This window comes from Dermacentor albipictus, unplaced genomic scaffold (assembly GCF_038994185.2).
Source record: "Dermacentor albipictus isolate Rhodes 1998 colony unplaced genomic scaffold, USDA_Dalb.pri_finalv2 scaffold_28, whole genome shotgun sequence".
NCBI classification, from domain to species: domain Eukaryota; kingdom Metazoa; phylum Arthropoda; class Arachnida; order Ixodida; family Ixodidae; genus Dermacentor; species Dermacentor albipictus.
The window spans coordinates 70,990-94,066 of record NW_027225582.1 but is presented as its reverse complement, the minus strand read 5'-3'; the positions used below and the strand labels follow the sequence as shown (position 1 = coordinate 94,066).

The window sequence follows — 23,077 nt, the reverse complement described above, 5'->3', positions numbered from 1 at the left end:
CACTCGCCTTCAAGCTGAAGGGCAATCCTTCGAGCAGTTTTTGCGGGACCTGAAGAAACAAGCCAGGTACTGCAACTTCGGCAACATGGTCGACGACATGGTGTGTGACCAAATCGTTTTTGGCACGAACTCCCCCAAGCTTCGGGAGAAGATGCTAAGGGACAAAAAGCTGACGCTGGAAAAATCTGTCACGCTACACAAGATGGCCGATACTGCAGCCCGTCAGAGCGAAGTTTGGAACGCACGAAAGGACGAGACTGAAGTGGATGCGATTAGGTTCGAGCAGGCAAACGCCCAAAGTACAGAAACAACCTCAACGGTATAACAGATGTACTCGCTGCGGCCGAATACACGCCCCACGCCGTTGCCCAGCGTATGGGAAAACATGCCACACATGCCAGGGGCTCAACCACTCCGCATCTTGTTGCAGATCAACAGGCGTAAACGAGATTCAGCATGAAGACAACTTCGAAGTGCTAAACGTCGCTGTTGGAACCATCAACAACAACCGCGACTCGCGGGTCAAGGCGAACATTGGCGGCCGAGAAGTTGTGTTCCTAGCCACCACGGTGGACACGGATGAAGTTGAAGTGCACGTCACCTAGATACTGTCGGCAACCGTGAGTGAAAGAACAATGACCCACCTTCGGCGCGAGACTACGGCGGATGCTGATCTGCAGGGTGTTAAAGAACGTATTTCGACAGGCAAGCCCATAGAAGGTTCCCGAAGTCTGTTGCATCGGAGCTGTCAGTGGTAAACGGCATACTCATGAAACGCACTAAAGTGATCATTCCCACAAGCAGGCGTGCTGAGACTTTAAAGCGCATTCATGCAGGACATCTTAGTATCGCTAAGAGCAAAGCAAGAGCTAGGCAACTCGTTTACTGGCCTGGGATAAATTCTGACATAGAAGCATGCAACCAGAAATGTGGAATCTGCAGAAAGTACGCTTACCGTCAGCCCACAGAACCACTAATGCTTCGTACAACACCGACCCAAGATTGGCAGCGACTTGGTGTCGATATATTTCAGTGCGGAGGAAAGTATTATTTGTGCGCTGATGACGTGATGTCAAACTTTTCAGATGTCGAGAAGTTGCCCGATCTTAGTGCGTGTACTGTCATTGAAATACTTAGCGCAATGTTTTCAAGATATGGCACACCATCAGAAGTTCGCATCTATAAGAGACCGCAATTTTCGTCCCGCGAGTTTGAACGCTTTTTAAAACAGTATAACTTCAAGCACGTGACATCTAGCCCACAATTTCCGCGCTCCAATGGTCTTGCGGAAAAGGGCGTATAGGTGACAAAAATGATTCTTAAAAAGACAAGCGAAGGAAGTGAGGATATTTGACTCGGCGTATTAAATTACAGAACAAGTCCTTTAGAAGACGGCCGGTCGCCTGCAGAGCTACTTCAAGGAAAGTCTTCGCAGCCCCTTGCCGGACTTCCGCCCACAGCCGATTACCCAGGCCAGCAAGCAGAAGCAGCCACGACACTACTGCCGGAACCTGCCACCCCTTGGCATAAGAGGGTCTTCATGGGCATGTAAAGGTCAGATGATCGCATCGGCCGGTCCGTGGTCCTACCTAGCTCAAGCTGATGACAGCGTTCTGCAGCGCAACTGGCAGCACTTGCTCGCGACCAGGGAGCGATTAGCTTCACGCTCATCGGATCACAGCAACTCCGCTGAGAACCAACCAACTGAAACCCAGCATGTCCCATTATCGCCACAGGACCCTGCAGACACGGGTGTGACGGCACAGCCTCCACTGCCAAGGCAATCCACGCGGCCCCCAAGGCCACCCATGTGGTTAGCCTACAACATGGACTTTCAACAAATTACCAATGGCCAATAACGAACATTAAAAGGGGGGATGTATCATATCAGGTATGAGTACTTGCTTGTTATCAACAGCCGGTTCAGTGCAACGTGCTCTATTTCCCTCTTCCTTGTTAACTCCTAACTTATCTCTTCACGGCCCTATAGGTGTACGGACCGCAGTAAACATGCATTCATTGTATCCTTAGTTTGCGTCGTTCGTAGTCACGATACAACCACGACGATATTCTGGTGGAGGGCGGGGCAGACGACGTCCTCACTTGCTTCATTGGTGTGGATCTGTGCCAACGCCACAATTGCACGACTTTGTTCAACGTGGGTCACGTCGCTCACGTGGAGCTGGCCTCATGGCCGTAACACGATGTTTATGTCGCCGCGCGGCAAGTCTGGCATGCGCTAGCCCTTCAACAATTCGCCCTTGCTGACGCGTTTCGCCCTTGAGTGACGTGTTTGGCTACCAGTGGCGCCACTGCCGACGTTGTTGCTGCGGCTGTTGACAACAGCCGTTGCGCTGGCGCCATCTTGGCTCATTTTAAGTGCGGGATTTAAGCCTAGCTTTCCTATCTTTGTGCCTGACTCTCTCACCGGCAGTTTTCCAGCCTTGCGATCTTGTGCACTGCTCCGGCGAAATTTTGATGCCGTCCACATCTACGCGCATAGCAGTAATCACCTTAGGTCAATGCTCATTTGCGTAATCACCGATGGTTCGATATTCCGCTGGCGGCTTCACTGATACTAGCGCTGGGCCTACCGCTCCCCCTCCCAAGGCCCAAGTCGACGTTAGCTCCAGTAGCGGACGCTCCTCTCGGCGCACAAAAGTCCTCTAAATTCGGAAAAAGCGGTCCCCTACCTCGGAATTTAAGTTCCCGGTGGTTCACACAACTTCACGCATTCGGTTGATGCACTTCAGTTAAGGTGCGACTAAAGAAATCCAGCAGTTCAATGAAAAAACACGGAGCACAGGTGAGATGCGACCGCTCGCTCCCATCGTCGTCGTCTTCCTCCGTGATGAATGGACAGCAAAAAGGACTACTTTAAGATCAAAAGAGATATTTATCAATGATAGTCTAACTCAGCACGTAAAGCAGTTGATGTGGGCAGCCAGGACAGCGGCGGAAGAAAAATCCTACAAATTTACTTGGACGTGCAATGGAAAAGTATTCATGGAAAAAAGGGAGGAGATTCAGTAATTCGAATATAATGTGTTGAAAACTTGCAAAACTTTCCATGGTGACTGAAAGTTATTCCAATCTGAAAAAGTGGCAGAAAAAACGGAATGATGTTTTTAAGACAGAGAGGTGCCCGAAGTTCCTTGACGTGATACATGTTAACATAAGGAGTATTGGAAATCATTGGAACTAGTTCATCGTTCACCTATCTTAGTAAGAAGGAAATACATATGTAATCATTTTGACAGAGACTAATATGGATAAAACTGCCTGCGACACATATAAACTGCCTAGTTATCATCCCTGCTATTTTTGTAGGGAGGCAAGAAGTGGAGGTGGTATCATTATATATGTATAAGATAGTTGCATGCCGGAGAAAGTGGATGTTTCTTGTGAAAGCGCAGAAATAGTCATTATGCAAATATCTGAGAAAGCAAGAACGTTCATTATTTGCGCGATTTATCGTCCACCAGATGAACTTACAAATCATTTCCTTCTAGAGCTTGAGGCACTTTTCAAAAAAATTGGACGGTGCTACTAACCTAATGTGGACCTGTGATTTGAATATCGACGCCTTCAATCCAAGAAAAACAGGAGTGCGAACTTATTTAGATCTATTGGCTGAATTTTGCCTCGAACATGCTATTACAGGAGTAACTAGGGCTGAAATTTTAACATCCTTGTATTGATCACAATGCATCCATAATTGAACATATGACGCAAATATCACGCATTGTGACAAGTAAATTAGCGGATCATTATTATGGTATTATGACTGTTCTCAGCGAAATATTTCTGAAAGACGGATTAATAAAGACCACTACATTGCTATTATCGACCGCCAACTGGTAGGTAAGTAGCCTCTTCTACAGCTGATAAGGTGGATTTGTATGAAATAATAGAAAAAGAATTGAGCGACATATATGAAAGGTTGAAAAAGAACATCAAAATAAAGCAATGAAAGCCAGAAAATAAATGGCTCAGTGAATGAATAATAGACATTTGTCATCCGAAGGAGCAGGCCCAGAAAAAAAGCAAAAATCCACACGAAGAACAACTTAGAGAACAGTTTCGTATGCTCTGCAATCAAGTAACAGCAAAGTTGAGACTAGCAAAAGGAAAATATTTTTTTCTAATAAACTAGATCAAGCGGGAGGAAAGGCAAACAAGACAGAGTCTTGCCTGAATGAAACAATGGGTCGCAAGGCCGTTATGAATAAAGACTGATCATTGAAAAAAGCTTTCCTTGACTTGTACGGCTCGCCGGTGCTTTGTGAAAGATTCAAGTCTGCATTAATAAATGCGCAATTAAAGCTAAGAGAAGAAATTAAGGGCGCTGAAAACATTACAACGTTAATACTAAGTACTTTAGAGTCGGCATTTCCGCCTCTAATCACAGAGAAAGAGATCGTATACATTGCATCAGCTTTCCCAGATAGTAAACCAGCAGGTCATTATTATACGTATAAAGCCCCTCGACCTGCGAGGTAATATTGAAAAAGCGGGGTCCATATTGTTCGCATCATAAATGGCATATTTTGCACCCGGAAAAGTTCCACCACAAATGATAGTATCAATTATGCGTCCAATGCATAAGATGGGAATATAGCCAAATAAACAATTATAGAACAATAGCAATTTTATCAGTAGTTAGGATGGACAATTGAGCGTGTTGGTTAAGCATGATCTGAAGTAAAGGCGTGACAACGGCGGTGGTTCTCACACACATATTGTAAAAATATATACCAGATGTTATGATGAACTTCTGTGGTGTAAACTCCCTGACCTCTAACTCATCGTTTGGATATGTAAAAGGTAAAATCACTCTTCTAGAAACATTCAATGATGTCGTAAGCAGAGCTATTGACAATAATGAAGTTGTCTTAGCACTAGTCTTGGGTATGTCTAGGGGTTTTGATACAGTTTACTACAGAATACATAAACTCAGGGCAGGGGGGTTTCGAGGAATATTTTCAAACTTATTTCAATGCTATTTTACAGATAGGTATCAAAAAGTAAAAATCGGAAACACAATAAGTGACACAATGCCAGTTATTATGGAGTGACGCAAGGTTCCACTATCGCCCCACTTCTCTGTACGAGGTTTGCAATGTGGACTTGCTGGCAATGCATCTTCAAGGGGAGTACGGTAGCGCCATGAAAAGACGGGACGAAACAAAACACATATGGACACACACAGCGCTGTGTGTGTACATATGTGTCTTCTTCGGTCCCGTCTTTAATTCGCGCTACCGTTCTCCTCCTCTCTGTGCGATATATACAAATGACTTAGGTTCAGTTTCTTTCTCATAATGCCTGTTTTAGTATGCTGATGACACTCTGCTTGTTATTGCAGAAAAATCGTATATATGTGCTTCAGAAAAAATGCAAACAGACTTCAGTAACATCGTATCCTGCATGGATCAAAATTACATTTTTATAAACGAGAATGAAACCAAATTATATACATTAGAAGTCTATATAAACACGTTCGGCTCGACAGCTATCTCGACGTTCACAACAAATACAAAGACAAGTGCTAATGCCCCGTTCTTGAATACACTAACCGTCAAGCATTTAGGTTTATACATGGTGTCCCAGCTAAGTTTAGTCAGACTGTATTTGCATATTTTGAAACTATAGCTAAAGTTAGCTGAGACACCCTGTATATAGATCAATTTCTGAGTTGGGAAGAGTATGTTAAGCATATATGTAAAATGTTGAGAACTGTAGTTTCATATATTTATAAGTGGCGTGATAGTGCAAATATGAAATCTTGATATAATGTATACGAATCGCTACGAGAGAGCATTGTTCGTTATGGTATAATTGTTTTTGGTTATTGTTCACTGAGTCGACAGAGTAAAATAACAAATTTCTGTACAGAATATGTGAAAATATAGTATACAGAACAAACCTTCACGAAGCACATAAAAAGAAATAATAAAATAAAGCTCCATGCTAAATTTCTATCAACTATATGGTTATACTGTACTCCCCTCTCGATCTTAGAACAACGAACACAGAACACCGGTCAGCAAAGGGAGAACATTAAGAGAAACACAAAGATATATTTCCCGAGTGTACGCCAACCATGGAAAAAGAAAGAGAAACTGCTACGTGTTATATTTTCGGAACAAATTACCGAAGGAATACATGCAGTGTAGCAGCATCAAATAAGTGAAAAGAATATTAAATAATTGGTGCCTTCTTCTTACATACAGTATATTTTCTGTGTATTTTGTACAGTCTGTACACTTTCACTCATATTGGTACTTCGGGTTTCCTTTGATTTTATGTATTTATGTTCCTCCAGTGCTGACTTCTAGCGCTGTAAATGTAATTTTTTCTGTTACGTATGTTCGCGTTTATCTTCGTTTAGTCAAAACTGTAGCCAAATCTTGCTAAACACCAACGTAAGTTTTTGTTTCTTTGTATAACCTATGTTTGCCTAGCATGCCACTGCTGATCTGCCTACTTACGCATAAGCAATGTATACTTAGGTGAAGTAGAAAATATACCAAGACAAAAAGAGAAGGGCAATAAAGCGTATTATTACAGCGAACTCTCGTTAAGACGAACTATGTTAAGCCGGATCCTCCCATATAACACACAACATGTCAACGTTTGTTTGGTTTTCCACAGACAAATGAAAAAAATCCGCTGAAGACGAACTGCCTCAGACGTCCTCTTCGCTTAAGACGAACATTCGGGTGACCGCCACCGCTAACTATCCTGGAGGCTAAGGTGCCTCGATGAGACGCACACGGAGGCGCCCGAATCAAGGCACGCTTGCGGAGGCTTGCGGCGAACATCGCCTGCGGACAGAGGCGAAAACAATAGGAGGGAACACGAAGACACAGTGGCGTTTCACTTCGTGAACGCGGGTGACGCGCAATCGTGTGGGGGCTGTAGCGCATATGAAGCTATCGGCCCTCGGTGCGCCTGGACGTAGAGCACGCAAAGCTACGAGCCATGGGCTCACCTGGACTGAGCCCCCAAACCAGATCGCGTTCAAATAAAGCCCGCACGACCACGCACGGCCCAAGTAGTACAACAACTAGAAAGAACCTTCCTCCCCGGTGCCATGCGCGTGATTTAAGAAGACGCGCCCCACCTCCCTCTCTTTGCATCTATGCGCACGCGAGATTGAGCAGCCATCGTCGGCTCACCGTCGCACGCTTTCATCCCCACACGCAGCGTACGGCGCGCGAGGAAGATGTTACCACTAGACGAAATCGGTACGTCCATATTGCGAACGAAACCTGGGGCGCTATAACGTAAAACTATTCCAAACGTTTCTATTCCAATTCTGCTATCAGCCCTCCGCGATTGGTCAAAAACTTTTTTCGACCACCCCCACTTCACCTGTCTGTCACGCGACGCCACAAAAACCGCGATACCTCCCCATCTGACATGATGTGTACACACTGATTATGCATGATTTGAAAGAAAAAAGAAAAACAGTTCTTTCTGATTCGACGCCTTTTCGCCATTAGCCTCCGGCTATTGGTCAAAAGTTTTCGGGCTGCACCCACTTCACCTGCCTGTTACGCGACGTCACAAAACCGCAAAAACTCACCGCGTCAAAGTGACGTGTACGCAGTAAAGACGCATTAATATGCCGAACAAAACTGAATTTTCTTCTGAATAGCAGCAGGCTGTCCCGTTCCGAAAGGAATAAAAGCTGGCTGCCGCCGATCGCTCAGGCGCTGGCTACTGGCACCTGCCCGAGAGGATGGGTGTAATTGCGCATAATAAAGCTTTTTGCGTGGCCGTGTAACGTTTTCGAGCACTTTCGGCACGTTTGCCACCTCATTCTGCCAACTCTTCTTTTCTGAGTGTCCCTTTTAGCGTCATTCTTAAGCTTCCGTTGCATGCCGCCGCGATTTTCTACCAGCCACCGCAAGCTAAGTAAGGGAAAGCCGACCAATCGCAGGCGCCGGCACCACCCTCTTCATCCGGTTATCGATTTTCAGTGCACTGGCTCTGCCCCGTCGAATCCCTCTCCACTTGAGCGTTCTCCTCGCCTCTTGTCAGCCAATTAGATACGCCAAGCCGCTCAGTGTAAGCAATGTTATTCGTTTTTCAAGCAAACAAAGCTGACCTCCTGTGAACGAGGAGAGCGTTTTATTGGAGTGTTCAGACAACCCTGCGGGTGACCGCCCGGTGCTTGCGTCGGTGCTTACGCAAATTTGACGTCAGGAGATTGGAATAGAAACATATTGCAATAGTTTTACGTTATAGGGTCCCTGTAACAACTGCTAGAGGAGCTCAACCCGGCAACCCGGTGCTCCACCGCCCGCTTCTTTCCTCCGTGACGCTTCGCCTAGTTTCTCCTTCCCCACTTCGCTCAATTTCACCGAGACTTTCCTCTAGGTAGCGTTGTTTTACCGCGCGCTCAGCGTGCTCCTTCACACTTTCGCTAACGGGGAGCCTGCACCGATGACCTGTGAGGTGCCAGATGCCGGCTTTAACTCCCCAGTGACCTCATTCTCGCAGCAAGAAGACGTTAGAGGGGTTTTCAAGGTCATTAGGTGGGATGGCATAATTTGTCTCTGCTCGCCGATTTGCACAGAAGCGCGAAACATCAATCCACAGACGAGTTGCTGAAACCCAGCGAGTACACCACTTGAAAGCAGTTTTCTATTAAGTTCAGCTAAATAAATGCTTTTCATGTCATTTTCCCCCGTTTTAAGTCTACTTCATTTACCGTTTTCAATTAAGATATTTGGATGCACCCTGTCAGGTTAGCAATTAATCTTTTGATAAGACGAACAAATTTTCATGGTCCCTTTGAGTTCGTCTAAAAGAGAGCCTTCTCTGTATTATTATTATTATTATTATTATTATTATTATTATTATTATTATTATTATTATTATTAATATTATTATTATTATTATTATCGGAACTAGAGCCAGTCGCATTGGCATTCGTGTGCTTCTATCTCTTTCAATACGTTTTCTTACAGTGGGGCTCAAAATCCCAGATTTGCAAAAACCTGTGCAACTGGAGCAGGTGTTATGGTTTGTCCACTTGAAATTAAAGCATGCATTCCAATCTCTTAAGGTAGCCGTGCACGTAGCCTGCATTAGGTCAATCTTAGAGCATGCCAATAGGATCCATTTTAAAGCAGATTCATCGACCCAAATAAGGAAGTGTAATGTAATCCGCAAGGTACAATATAATCTGGTATTCCTGAACTGATTGTATTACAAAATTTTCGTGCCTGCTTGAATTTCATGCAACAACCCAAACAGAGAAAACCGATTCCTTTTCTTCCTGTTGAAAAGCGGCTCTGATGTCAATAATGTCACGTGGTATTGATGTATAAAGAACACAGTAGCAATACTGTGAAAGACGAAACTAAGTTTTATTGGGCGAACCTGTGTCCAGAAAAACAGGCTACACTTAAAGAACGGCGACAACGGCGAACACAGACGGCGGGCGCCAAAATCTCGTCAGGGGGTCAAGCGCATCGGCTTTTATACATCAGTCGTGGAATGTTCCAGAGTAATCGCTGGGACGCGCGTGTCTTCCACAAAGTTTTACACTATTACACTCTAAAAAAAGTTGCACCCTTTGGGGTGTATATTTGTCCCACAACGATAATCGTCATCTGTCTTGCCCGCGTTTCTTTTCTTTAACGCTGCGAGCCCGGTACTTCCCGGTCACGAACGGCATGCGCGTTATCAGTGTGACGCAGCATTCTCGACAGGAAAGTAGCGAGCGCCGAGTTTTCAAGAAAGGAAACGCAAGCAAGGCAAATGACGATTATTGTTGTGGGACAAATATACACCCCAAAGGGTGCAAACTGTTTTTAGAGTGTAACGTCGCGCATACATGCAATCAGATCACAAAAGGTTCGGTGACAGACTTCGAATGGAACCATCGACAACATTCCAAAAGCTCCCTATACACGTAGGCGCATGCTGCGCTGTGCGATAACATTTGTTAGGTGTTGAAAATCACCCGATAAAGATAAACATGTACACGTGTCAATATCATACTACACACTAAAAGAAAATTACACCCTTTCGGTTGTATCTTGTCACACAACAATAAACGTCATCTGTCTTGTCCGCATTTCCTTTCTTTAACGCTGGGAGCCCGGTACTTCCTAGTAAAGGCCGGTCCATACGACGGACCAAGTCTGCGGGCCGATCGGTCACGTGATGCGACGTCACGGCCCGCCGCGGTCCGGTCCGGCGCAGAGCACATCCACACGGCGGACCGCCATAGCAGACGGCAGAGCAGATCAACCAGCTACACACTGTCGACCAGAGTGTTATCATTGCTGTAATTCCGGCTCGAGTCCCACACAGCCGGGAACTGCTCAACGAGGGATACAAATAAAAAACCTCCTCGTCACTCCAAGAAAAAGCGGTGTTTAAAAAAATATATATCTGCTGCACGCACGTATAGGCGGAATGGCGGACATGAAACGACTGGCTTGACTGGCTTTTGCTGAGCCGAAAACTAGATTGGATTTGGCTGAAGACACTCTGCTGCCGGACAACATTCGTTGGCTACGCCAAAATCGCTGCGGTTTGCATGCGGTCCGCCACAAATCTGAAGCGGGAAAAGCCTCGGCGATTTGTTGGACCGCGAGGGCCGCGGTCTTGCGCGGGACAACGGCAGTACGCACGAACTGGTGACATCCTATCACGTGATGCGTGGACCTCGGTCCACAAGAACAATTTGGTCCATCGTGTGGATCGGCCGTAACGAACGGCATGCGCGTTATCAGCATGATATAGCAGTCCCAACAGGAAATTAAAAGGTGCGGCGTTTTCAAGAAAGGAAACGCAAGCAAGGCAGATGACGATTATTGTTGTAAGGCAGATATACACCCGAAAGATGTACCTTTGTCTAAGAGTGTACGCATTGTTCTGAGGGCAAGTGTTAGGCACTGACAATATGTATAAGCTTTTATATACTTCATGAAAACCAATGGAATACAACTCGTTACCTTTGCAAGTTTCAGAATTCGAACATTGTGAAACTTGAGGGCGACTACATTAAAACTTTAGGACATAGTCAATAAATTTGCCCCGCCGTGGTTGTTTAATGGCTTTGGCGTTACGCTGCTGAGCACAAGGTCGTGGAAACAAATCTCGGTCGCAGTGGCGGCATTTCTCTTGGGGCGAAATGTAAAAAAACGCCCGTGTACTTAGATATAGGTGCATGTTAAAGAAACGACAGGTGGTCAAAATTAATCCAGAGTCCCACACTACGACGCGCCTCATATCAGATTGTGGTTTTGGCACATTCAAACCCATAATTTATAAGTTCAACAATAAAAGTGTACCTAAAATACAGGTACAGATTGAACACACTTGGCTAGAGAATTTGAGTGGCCCGCTGAGGACTACAGGAACGTTCGTAGCTGCTACCTCGCGATAACTGCTACGTTCTATGTATGTTTCTCCTATAGCCCATGAACTAAGCAAGCTTCATAACCATCCGTGGTTGCAATAGATTGTAGGCCGGTGCTTTATTTTTTTCCGAAAGAGGGCGGCCAACTCAGGTGTAGTGCTATAACCTCACTACATGTATTTAGCATTCGTGTGCATCTTATTAGTCTGTACCATGTTCTGAATGTTGCACTTCCAATGATGTATATATTTCTGACATATTGAGCCAGTCATTTGTTTAACTTTGAGTTGAAATGTAGAAAGATTGGCCTCACAGTAATGGCCAATATAACCAGCAATATCGGCAAAAATGTGATGCAGTGCAATGCACTTGATGGAATTAGCAGGAGGCGAAGCTTTCAGGCAACGGTTACTTAAATCATATAAAACTAACTACAATGTGTACAATCGCACTTTTGTCCCATGCACTATGGACACCAATATAATGGTCGCTTATGCACAACACAGTTCACAACTTTAATATAATGCAATGTAATGTATACATGGTTGAACTCACTCACGAGCCAGCTCACTAAGATTCGAACCAACCCGTGAGGCTGAGCTAGTGTGAACATGGCTGAGTAAGATCTTTGTGAATTTGAATCGGAGCAAGGTCGGTTGACTTGAATTTTGGCTGAGGCTGACTCCGCGTGAGCTAGCCTGATAGAAATGGGTGGTCGGCACACACATGCCATTAAATGACACCATGGAATAAATCAATAAACAGTTGCATCTCACAACATAAAAAAGAAGGTTGCGACACACAAACGTCATGCTGCATTTATATATCTTGCAAGTTGGATGATGCTATATTTATAGAAACAGTAATGACAGGATATGGTTATACGAGTTTACGCAGTAATACATGTAATTGCGAACTCATTAGACATTTCACTCTCGCTTGTTGGTGATGGCTTATGCCTCGTCATATGTCTACAGACTTGGGGCCCTATAACGTAAAACTATTCCAATATGTTTCTATTCCAATTTCCTGACGTCAAATTTGCGTAATCACCGACGCAAGCACCGGGCGGTCACCCGCAGGGTTGTCTGAACAGACCAATCAAACGCTCTCCTCGTTCATAGGAGGTCACTTTTGTTTGCTTGACAAACGAATAACATTGTCTACACATAACGGCTAGTCGTATCTAATTGGCTGACAACAGGCGAGGAGAACGCTCAAGTGGAGAGGGATTCACTGAGGCACAGTCAGTGCACTGAAAATCGATAAACGGATGAAGAGGGTGGTGCCGGCGTCTGCGATTGGTCGGCTATCCCTTACTTAGCTTGTGGTGGTTGCTGGAAAATCGCGGCGGCATGCAACGGAAGCTTAAGAATGACGCTAAAACTGATCCTCAGCAAAGAAGAGTGGGCAGAATGAGGTAGTAAATGTGCCGAAAGTGTTTGAAAACGTCACGCGGCCACGCAAGGAGATTTATTAGGCGCAAATACACCCATGCACTCCGGCAGGTGCGAGTAGCCAGCGTCTCAGTGATCGGCGGCACCAATCTTTTATTCCTTTCGGAACGGGGCAGCCTGCGGCTATTCCGAAAAAAATTCAGTTTTGTTCGGCATATTAATGTACCTTTATCGCGTACACGTCACTTTGACGCGGTGAGTTTGTGCGGTTTTGTGACGTCGCGTGACAGGCAGGTGAAGTGGGCGCAGCCCGAAAACTTTTTACCAATAGCCGAGGGCTAATGGCGAAAAGGGGTCAAATCAGAAATAGGCGTTTTTGTTTTTTCTGGCAAATCATGCATAATCAGTGTGTACACATCATATCAGATGGGGAGGTATTGCAGTTTTCGTGACGTCGCGTGACAGACAGGTGAAGTGGGGGGTGGTCGAAAAAAGTTTTGACCAATCGTGGAGGGCCGATAGCAGAATTGGAATAGAAAAGTTTGGAATAGTTTTACGTTATAGCGCCCTTGGTTAGCTGCGGACGTGCAAGAACCGCCCCCACTTGAAAGGGTTCTATCATTCGCAGGAATGAATGCGACTGGCTGACTTCAGTGCTCAATTTTGATTTTCTTTCGTTTATTGTGTTATAGAATGCGTATAAAAACAAGGTGTCTCACTGCTATCCACACTGTTGCTCGTGTTTTATAGCAGATAGAGAGAGATAGAGAAGCAAGGAAACGCTAGATTTGAAAGGCTATTGACACGGGGACGGCATTTATTTTCTCGGGGACTGCAGTTCACCCGCCGACAAGAAACTACGTTGGTGCGAGAAACAACGGAGATCACGCCTTTCAAGCTGGTTTGCGGAAGAAGCCCGACGTCGACTAGCGAAGCCATGTTGCCGCACATTACCGACGAAGAGAATCTCGTCGTCGCCGCCTATCTGCAGCACGCCGAAGAAGCCCGACAGCTCGCCCGCCTGCGCATCAAGAACCAGGAGAAGACCAACAGGCGGCACTACACCCTTCGACGGCGCAGCGCTGAGAGTACTAGCTCGGTGACCCTGTTTGGGTCTGACCCCGATTCGCCGACAAGGACTCAGTGCGAAACTGTTGGGGCGCCATTTCAGACTCTACATGATGATCCGACGCTCGTGCCAGACGGCATTTCGCAATCAGAGCGGTGCCGCCCACTGCCTGAAGTAGTTCAAGTTGTGCATATTAGGCCCTTCTTCCAGTGCTAACTCTAGGACTCTCTTTCTTTGTTTGTTTCTTATCATTCTTTACTGCATGTTCTTTAGTTTGTTGCATCAGGACGCTGCTGTTTAACAGGGGGATAGACCCGTGTACTTATCCTATTCCGTGGGACTGCATTGCACCGGCATACATCTTATTTATCACTCAGCGCAAGGTCTTCCTGCAATGATTGGAACTTACTGGAATCTTACCGTTGATTGTATGTGTTGCCTCTGTTCTCACCGAACCTTCGGCAATGAGATTGCATGCGCGACGCGCGTTGTGTAAATTTCAGCAGCGCGAAGAACTGGATATGGAAAAAAGTAAAAAAAAGGGACAAATGAAGAAAGAATGCAAGAGGACAAACGTGAGCGCCTTCCCTTGGACTTTTTTTAGCTTTCTTTCCCCCTTTTAGTGCTTCGCGCTGCAGAAATTTGCACCATGGACTTATGTAAACTAGCCCACATCACCATAAGAATTGTGTAGCAGTTTCTGGAAGTCACGCGGGCACCAGCGGTTATCCTGGAACTTTCGACAGTTGTGCATAAAAGCCGACGCGTTTGACCCGAATATCAGACTTTGCTCTCCGATTTTGCTCACTGCTATTGTTGCGCTTGAAATTAAATTAAATTATGAAGTTTTACGCGCCAAAACCACGATCTGATCATGAGTCACGCTTTGCTGGGGGTCTGCGGCAATTTGGACCATCTGGGGTTTTTTAACGCGCACCTAAATCTAAGTACACGGGTGTATTCGCATATATTCGCATATTCTCATAATCGGTAAACATTTCCTGCTTTTCTCATATATCCAACGCGTATTTCACTTTGTGGCTCTTCCTTAAGATGGGACATAACATATATGTCACATCTTCTGCTTTGACTTGTGTGTGTATATATATGTGGATTGAATTGCATTTTCGTATTGAATTGAATATTGTATTGAATTGAATTTTATATTGAATTGTATTGCAACCTTTTTATTCAATTGCAAACATATGCGGAGATCAACTGCTTGCGTGTTCTTTGCGTCTTTGCCTTCAACCACGGTTCCATAACAATGTATAACGTTACTTTGCCTGTCCGTCTTTTTATTTCGTTTTATAATTATATGACCACGTGAATACTTATCTTGTTGACCCCCCCCCCCCTTATGTAATTCCCAATAGGGCCCTTAAGGGATAATAAATGATGATGATGATGATGATTGTCCCCATAGAAATGGGGCCGCCGTGGCCGCGATTTGATTCCGCAACCTGGTGCTTAGCAACGCAACACCATAACTACTAAGCAACCACGCAACACCATAACCACTAAGCAACCACGGCGGGTATCATTGCGCTTGAGCGTTACTTGTGTTGCTGGGCACAAATTCACCCAATAAATAGCTAAATTTGTAATTGATAGCTTTGACACTGCATCGTTCTTTACCGCCACAATAACGTGTCGATATTTACCGCGAACTAGTTTCTTAAAGTACGTAGTGATGGTACTAACAGTATGAACAATATAAGTTTATTGCCTAAAGTTAGGGTTAATACAGGTGCAGTAAGGATACAAATCTCCAACATAATAAAGGTTTCTACGCAGGAAAAAAAAATGACGCAGCAGAAGAAAGAGGATGAAAGTGATCAAATTACTCTCATCATGCATAAACGCTTAGTGAACAAATTAACGATGCTTTTTATTCCTAGTCGAAGCGTTAAATATGCCGTTGTAGCAAATTAATTATGATATATTTTTCGCATTCACTTCGCGAGCATAACAAATAATCGTGTCTCGCAGCGAAAGAAACAGCACCTGGAAATCCAACGCTAAATTAAACCGGAATACGCGTGAAAGCGAACAAGAACTAACTGCAACTAAGTGGCGCCGCGTATAGCGCAACGTTGAAATCTCGGATACTATGTGGCCCTGTCTCCGCCGGGGCATCTGCGTTAGCAGGTGTTGGGTGTGTTCCGACACCACGTACCCGAGCACACAAGGGTTGGACCCTCCCGCGTGTAGCCGTGCGCGGCTTAGCCGTGTCCGGGGAAAAGGGGATGCTGGGGGTTGAGCCGATACCGGGTGTTTGGACCTGTAAGGCCCCCTCGGTGGAGGCAGTGCCCTCCTTGGGCCTCAGCTTCCGGGGGAAATCGGTAGTTGCCTTTTCCTATCCTCTCCAATCTCCGTCATTCTCTCATATTTTCAATCTTTCCCATCTTCTACTCACTTCCTTCTACTTTCGATTTTCCAGGCACCAATGGTTAACTTGGTGTAGTTTATCCAGCCTAGGCTCTATTAGTCATTTAATAAGAAGCGAACAAACACTGCTACCAAGGACAACATAGAGGAAATTACTTGTGCTTAATAAGTTAAATAAAGAAACGTTAAATTGACGGAAGTAAGTGGATGAAAAAACAACTTGCCGCAGGTGGGAACCAAACCCACAACCTTCGCATTTCACGTGCGATGCTCTACCGATTGAGCTACCGTGGCGCTGTTTCCCCATCCACTTTCTTGGGTATTTATGTGGCCTAGTAGAACCCTGGAAGTGCTAGCCAGCGCGTCACCACTCACAGACCTTGGTGGCGGACGTGGAACGTCCTTTTTGCCGCAGGCGTTACGAGAACGTGATCTTTTTGGGTGAAGGCAACTGGTCAATAAACCCACATATGCTACCTGAAGGCATCAGTGTAGCTGGATTGGAGACCCTCGTTATGTAATAAACGAGAAGAAAAGGGGTTAACCGGGGGGCCCGATTTTTATTAGTCACATCATAAGAGGCCAACAAGCACTGACACCAGGGACAACATAGGGAAATTACTTGTGCTTAACAAATAAAATAAAGAAACGATAAATTAGTGAAATTAAAGTGGATAAAAAACAACTTGCCGCAGGTGGGAGCCGAAGCCACGACCTACGCATTTCGCGTGCGACGCTCTACCAATTGAGCTACCGCGGCGCTGTTTCCACATCCACTTTCTTGGGTATTTATGTGTCCTTCGCAAAAGTAATTTCACCTATGTTGTCCTTGGTGTCAGTGTTTGTTGGCATCTTATGATAGACTAATAATAATCGGGCCCCTCGGTTAACACCCTTTTTTCTCGTTTATTACATAACGAGGGTCTCGAATCCGGCTACATTGATGCCTTCAGGTAGAATATGTGGGTTTATTGACCAGTTGCCTTCACCCAAAAAGATCACGTTCTCATGACGCCTGCGGCAAAAAGGGCGTTCCACGTCCACCGCCAATGTATGTGAGTGGTGACGCTGGCTAACACACCCAGGGTTCTACTACACTCTAAGAACAGTTTACACCCTTTGGCTTGCCCCTTCTGCCACACAAAAATAATAGTCATCTGCCTTGATGCGTTTCCTTTCTTTATCGGTGCGAGCCCGGAACTTTCCAGTAACGAACGGCACGCGCGTTATCAGCATAGAACAGTTCACACCCTTTGGAGTGCCTCTTCTGATAACGCGCGTGCCGTTCGTCACTGGAAAGTTCCGGGCTTGCAGCAATAAAGAAACGCATCAAGGCAGATGACGATTATTTTTGTGTGGCAGAAGGGGCAAGCCAAAGGGTGTAAACTGTTCTTAGAGTGTAGGATACATTAATACCCAAGAAAGTGGATAGGGAAACAGCGCCGCGGTAGCTGAATTGGTTGAGCATCGCACGCGAAATGCGAAGGGTGTGGGTTCGATTCCCACCAGCGGCAAGTTGCTTTTTCATGCACTTTAATTCCATTAATTTATCGTATCTTTATTTCATTCATTAAGCACAAGTAATTTCCCCTATGTTTCCCTTGGTGTCAGTGCTTGTTGGCTTGTTATGATATGAGTAATAAAAATCGGGCCCCTCGGTTAAGCAACCCCTAACTTCTCGTCTGAGCTGTATTAGGTTTTACTGGCTATGTGGGGCTGGCGCCTGCGTTTCTTTCAGATCTTCTAGTGTCCCCTTGTTGGCTCGGTGGTGGCAACTGGTATCGCCGCGAAAATTAAATATGTATAGACTCACCACCGTCTGCCTGGCCGCCCTCTTAACAAAAGAGGGCGAACGGAAGGAAAGTTGCACTTCTTTCGCCAACAAAAAGAAACCTTCCAACGATTTCACGTTATTCATAATAAAACCATGAAAAGATAGACTTATTTCCCCTTTTACGTATGGGAAATGTCTCATCGAATCAAATGGCCCAGGCTACAAAGTCGCAAGGATGGCTAGTGGTGACCTCTTGCTTGACGTTCGCGATAAACAACATCATGACAAGTTCCCAAATGTGGTCTCATACAGAAATGTGAACATCATCACGGTGACGCCACATCAATCCATGAACAAAAGCAAAGGAGTGATTTCCGACGACGATCTGTTGAATCTGAGCTCGGACAAGCTCCTAGACGGCTGGAAGGAACTGAGCGTTACCATCGTAAAGAGAATCATAATCAAACGGTAGCACAACTATACTCCAATCTGATCGTCACCTATGTATCCAATGTGCGGCCAGAAATTTTAGAAATAGGATAAAGTCCGTGTCCGACTATACATCCCGAACCCTCGGATTTGTTTGAAGTGCTAGAGATGTGGTCACGGTTCACAAAGTTGCCGGGGCCGACAAACCTGTTCGCAGTGCGGTGTCCACAATCACCTCGCAAATGACTGTGAGAGCGCACTCCACTGTCCTAACTGTGACGGTGGCGATGTAGCTTTTTGCTAGAGCTCGCCCTACGCGGAACAAAGGAAAAGAGATAACTACCCTACAAGTAAAAGGCAGAATTTTCTGCCTTTTACGCATTTCGTTCCTACTTACCGCAGGGTATGCTATTGTGGTGGGTAAGAGGGCAACACAGCAGCAGACTCCGGCATAAGCCCGGACCACAAACGATGAAGCCTTGACAGCGCCACCAGCCCCTCAGGTGACAACAGCCAACTCCTCCACGCCATCTATGAAGCAGTGTCTATCGACCTCGGCGTTGGTGGCCTCTAAGGCCCTCCTTTTTGAGCCAAGCCAATCATGAAAACACTCCGCCCCAGTGAGCGGAACTCCAGTGACTCCAAGGAGTCGATGGACACAGGCCCGGGCCAGTCAGTGCAGCGGGTGCCCCGGGAGTGCTGCGATTCTCGCGACCGCTCCAACAGCAAACCGCGCATCACAGTGCCCGGACAGGGTCCTGTCAACTAATTTTTTCATTCCAGAGCAAACAGTATCAAATTCAGTCATAATGGGCACAAAAATTATACAATGCAATGTGAGAGGTCGTCTCCACAATCTTGATGACGTAAGAGAACTTTAACACAAACGTAATCCAATGGTACTGTGTGTTCAGGAAACGCATTTAAAAGCTACATAGACAAATTTTCTCCAGTCATACGCTATTTTTCTCAAAGTCCGGGCCAAGGCTTACACCAAATCTGGCGGTGTAGCCATAGTTGTCAACTAGACTGCTGCTTGCCAACGCGTGCCCTTTCGGACCTCCTTCGAGGCAGCTGCAGTGCAAGCGATTCTTTTATGCGAAGCATATTACGAGGGCTCAACCCAGCTCCTCAGGCGCGGCGGTGACCATGAAATCACGTGACACCGTGACGTCACGACAGAGGAGAAGTGGCTTTGGCTCAACTCTTGCAAGACGGGCTGGGTGGGAATCGAACCAGGGTCTCCGGAGTGTGGGACGGAGACGCTACCACTGAGCCACGAGTACAACGCTTCAAAGCGGTACAAAAGCGCCTCTAGTGAATGCGGTGTTGCCTTAGAAACGCGCTGTTTCTAAGGCGTGCGTCTCTTGCTCAGGCGCACATTTCGTTGCCGCGCCGAACGCTGCTTTGCTCGACGCTCACCGCGTCCAATGCGGGGCGCGTAGTCGCTGCCCTGTAGCCCATTGTCTTACACCCCTTGGCGGGTCGACGGGAACGCTGTCGCGTTCCACTCTTGAAGGCGAAGAAGTAATGCATGAGTTGTTTCTTCGTCTAGCCGAACCAAATATAGCCAAGCAACAGCAGTTCACCAGGCTAAACAGTGGTTCAACAACTAAAATAAAGGCTAGTATGCTTCGCATCCTGGGCTTAACCTTACCTAAGCCACAGCCATTTTTTCATAAATTGGTTACCGTCTGCTCTATCTACATACCTTCTAACTATCACTTGAGCAAAACAGAATGTTACGGCCTTACTAACGAACTTCATTAACCATTTCTTATCGTCGGGGGCTTTCATGCTCATGAGAATATTTGGGGAGACTCCCAGAGTGATTCGAGGGGTCGATTGATCGAAACCTTTCTTGTGAGGTCTGGTGTGTGCCTATTTAATACGAAAGAACCTACCTATGATAATATGGCGCACAATTCATATTTCTCAACATATTTAGGGCTCTGATCTCTCATACCTTTTTCTTACTCAGAATGGAATGTAATAGAATGTCCATTTGGGAGTGACCAATTTCCGATAACTCTGGACTTACTAGAAGAACACGACATTCGTCCGCATGTTCCTCGCTGGGAACATCACACGGCTGATTGAAAGCGTTTTAAGAAACTTACTTATCCCTGATTTTATATGCGATTTTAGCATAGATAACGCTGTAGCATTTTTTACCGTTTTCGTTGCTGGTCCACCCAAAAAGTTCATTCAGCAAACAAACGGCCAACCATATAAGAGACGTGTTCCTTGGTAGAATGTATACTGCAGAGATGCACGAAGAGACCAAACAAGGCATAGGGCAGACTGCGCCAATATCCAATGGTGTAAAACTGCATATAAACATATCAATATACAAGGACGGCACACGAGACAAGTGGCTGGGAGAGCAAGCAGGCAGAGGTTTCGCTCAGGCGTCAATTCCTGTAATCAGGAAGGTAAAGTATGGAATGGGCTGAGAGGGTTAAAAGGGCAGCAGATCAACTCGTTACCTTTGATCGATGACCAAGGACATACCTTAGAAAACCAGGCCGACGTCCTTGGCATACACATCGTGCATGTATCAAGCTCCATGAGCTCATTCCTTAAATGCATGCAAGTAGCAACACTCAAACCAATAAACGGTAAATCGAGACCAAACCTACCGCACAGCTGTCATTTTATTATTGCTGAACTTAGAGTTGCCTTGAGTGTATCTATGAGCTCTGCGCCGGGACTTGAGAGAATCATGTATGACATGATTAAAAACCCATACACTGACACACAGCCGACACTTCTGGCACTCTTCAACTCTGTTTGGGCTGGTGCGTACTTTCCATCCTCATGAAAAGAAGCTATCTTAATACCGGTCTTGAAACCAAGCAAAGACCCATCCGACGTTGCGAGCTACCGTTCAACAGCACTCATGAGTTGCTTATTCAAATTCTTCAATAAAACGATAAATCGCTGTCTTTTACAATTCCATGAATCGAAGACAATATTTGACCGGCTTCAGAGATGGTTGGTCGACTGCTGACCATTTCGTGCGCATTTAGGCAAACACTCGTAACGCCTTAATTCATAAGCAGTTATTTGTTTCTGTTTTCTTAGACATGGAAAAGGCATATAAAACAACTTGGAGATATGGGATTTTACACTCAGAAATGGGTATTTGAGCTTAATTTGCTTAATGTAATTAAAAATTACTTATCACACCGTACATTTCGTGTTATGGTTGGCAACGCTCTGTGTCGGCCATTTACACCAGATACTGGGGTGCCACAAGGTGGCCTATTAGGCTGTTTTCTTTTCTATCGTTAAAATGAATTCCTTAAGCTTATCCATACGGCATAGTATGCTTTATTCGGTACACGTTGATGACGTACAGTTAGGTTTCAAGTCATATAACCTTATAATTTGTGAGCGACTAGTTGAACTTGGCTTGAAGAAAGTGTGTATATGCGAAGGAAAAAAAATCTTTAAACAGAACCCTCGGAATAGCTCTTGTGTCCTTTTCACATGAAAAAGAGGCTCATTTGGAGAGCCCAGTGTAGAACAACACAGACAGCTTATACAGGTTGCCACAGAATGCAAATTTTTAGCCGTCATATTTGGTTTGAAACTGATCTTCATTCCTCACTTAAAGCACCTAAATGCTAAATGGCTAAACGAAATGAACCGTCTTAAATTTATATCACATACAAGATGGGGCAGCGACAGGAAGCGTCTCGTGAACGTGAACAAAAGTATCATAGGTACATGCTTAGACTATGGGGCCATAGTGTATCAATCTGCCAGTCAAATCGCCTTGAAGATGCTTGACCTTGTTCGCCACCTAGGTATTTTCTTGGCGCCCATGGCATTCAGGATAAGTCCAGTGAAGAGTCACTACGTTGAAGCTAATGAGTGGCGGCTTCATCTTTAGAGGTCGTGCTCTAGTTGAACGCAAACCGCGACCGTCTCTTTTATGGAGACATAAATGACGGAGATCAGCAGCGCGATTTAATAACCGACAAAGAGCTAGAGAAGCATTCTCTCTGCGCTAAGAAAATTTTCAGAGCAAATGGGAGTTCCAATTCTCGAGCATAACCTGACGGTTCCAGCGAAGCCATTACAGCCGTGGCAGCGGTGGCAATGGCAGCGACGGCAGTCATTTCGAGAGGTAACAAAACACGCCACAGAGGCGCATATTCCAATGCATTTCCCAAAACTTTAGTCAAAGTACACGTGCATAGTTTTGCATTGACGCTTCTAAGTCACATGCTGGCGTGCTTTATGCAGCAGTCGGATCCTTCTCTGAACCTGATGGCTTCCACCCAGAAACCTTTACGTGGACGCCTATGCACTATTATCGACTGTGAAACATATAAGCAAATTAAAACTTAAGAAAAGACAATTGTATTTACAGATTCGCTAAGCGTCGTAAAAGCGGGTTCTAAAAAGAGCAGCATTGGCATGCTTTTCACGTCGTTTTTTGGTAGAAATCCTTAATATCACGCTACAAACAAAGAAACAGCCGCCATGGTTGCTCAGCGGCTATGGTGTTGGGCTGCTAAACGCGAGGTCGCGGGATCGAATCCCGGGCACGGCGGCCGCACTTCGATGGGGGCGAAATGCGAAAACACCCGTGTACTTAGATTTAGGTGCAC

General features: G+C 45.5%; 1 non-coding gene across 1 annotated transcript; it reads right to left on the bottom strand.

Moving 5' to 3' along the window:
- Nucleotides 1-16,470: 16,470 nt before the first annotated feature.
- TRNAS-UGA (transfer RNA serine (anticodon UGA)) lies at nt 16,471-16,543 on the bottom strand. The gene has a single exon. It is a non-coding gene; the product is annotated as a tRNA-Ser (tRNA).
- Nucleotides 16,544-23,077: the final 6,534 nt, after the last annotated feature.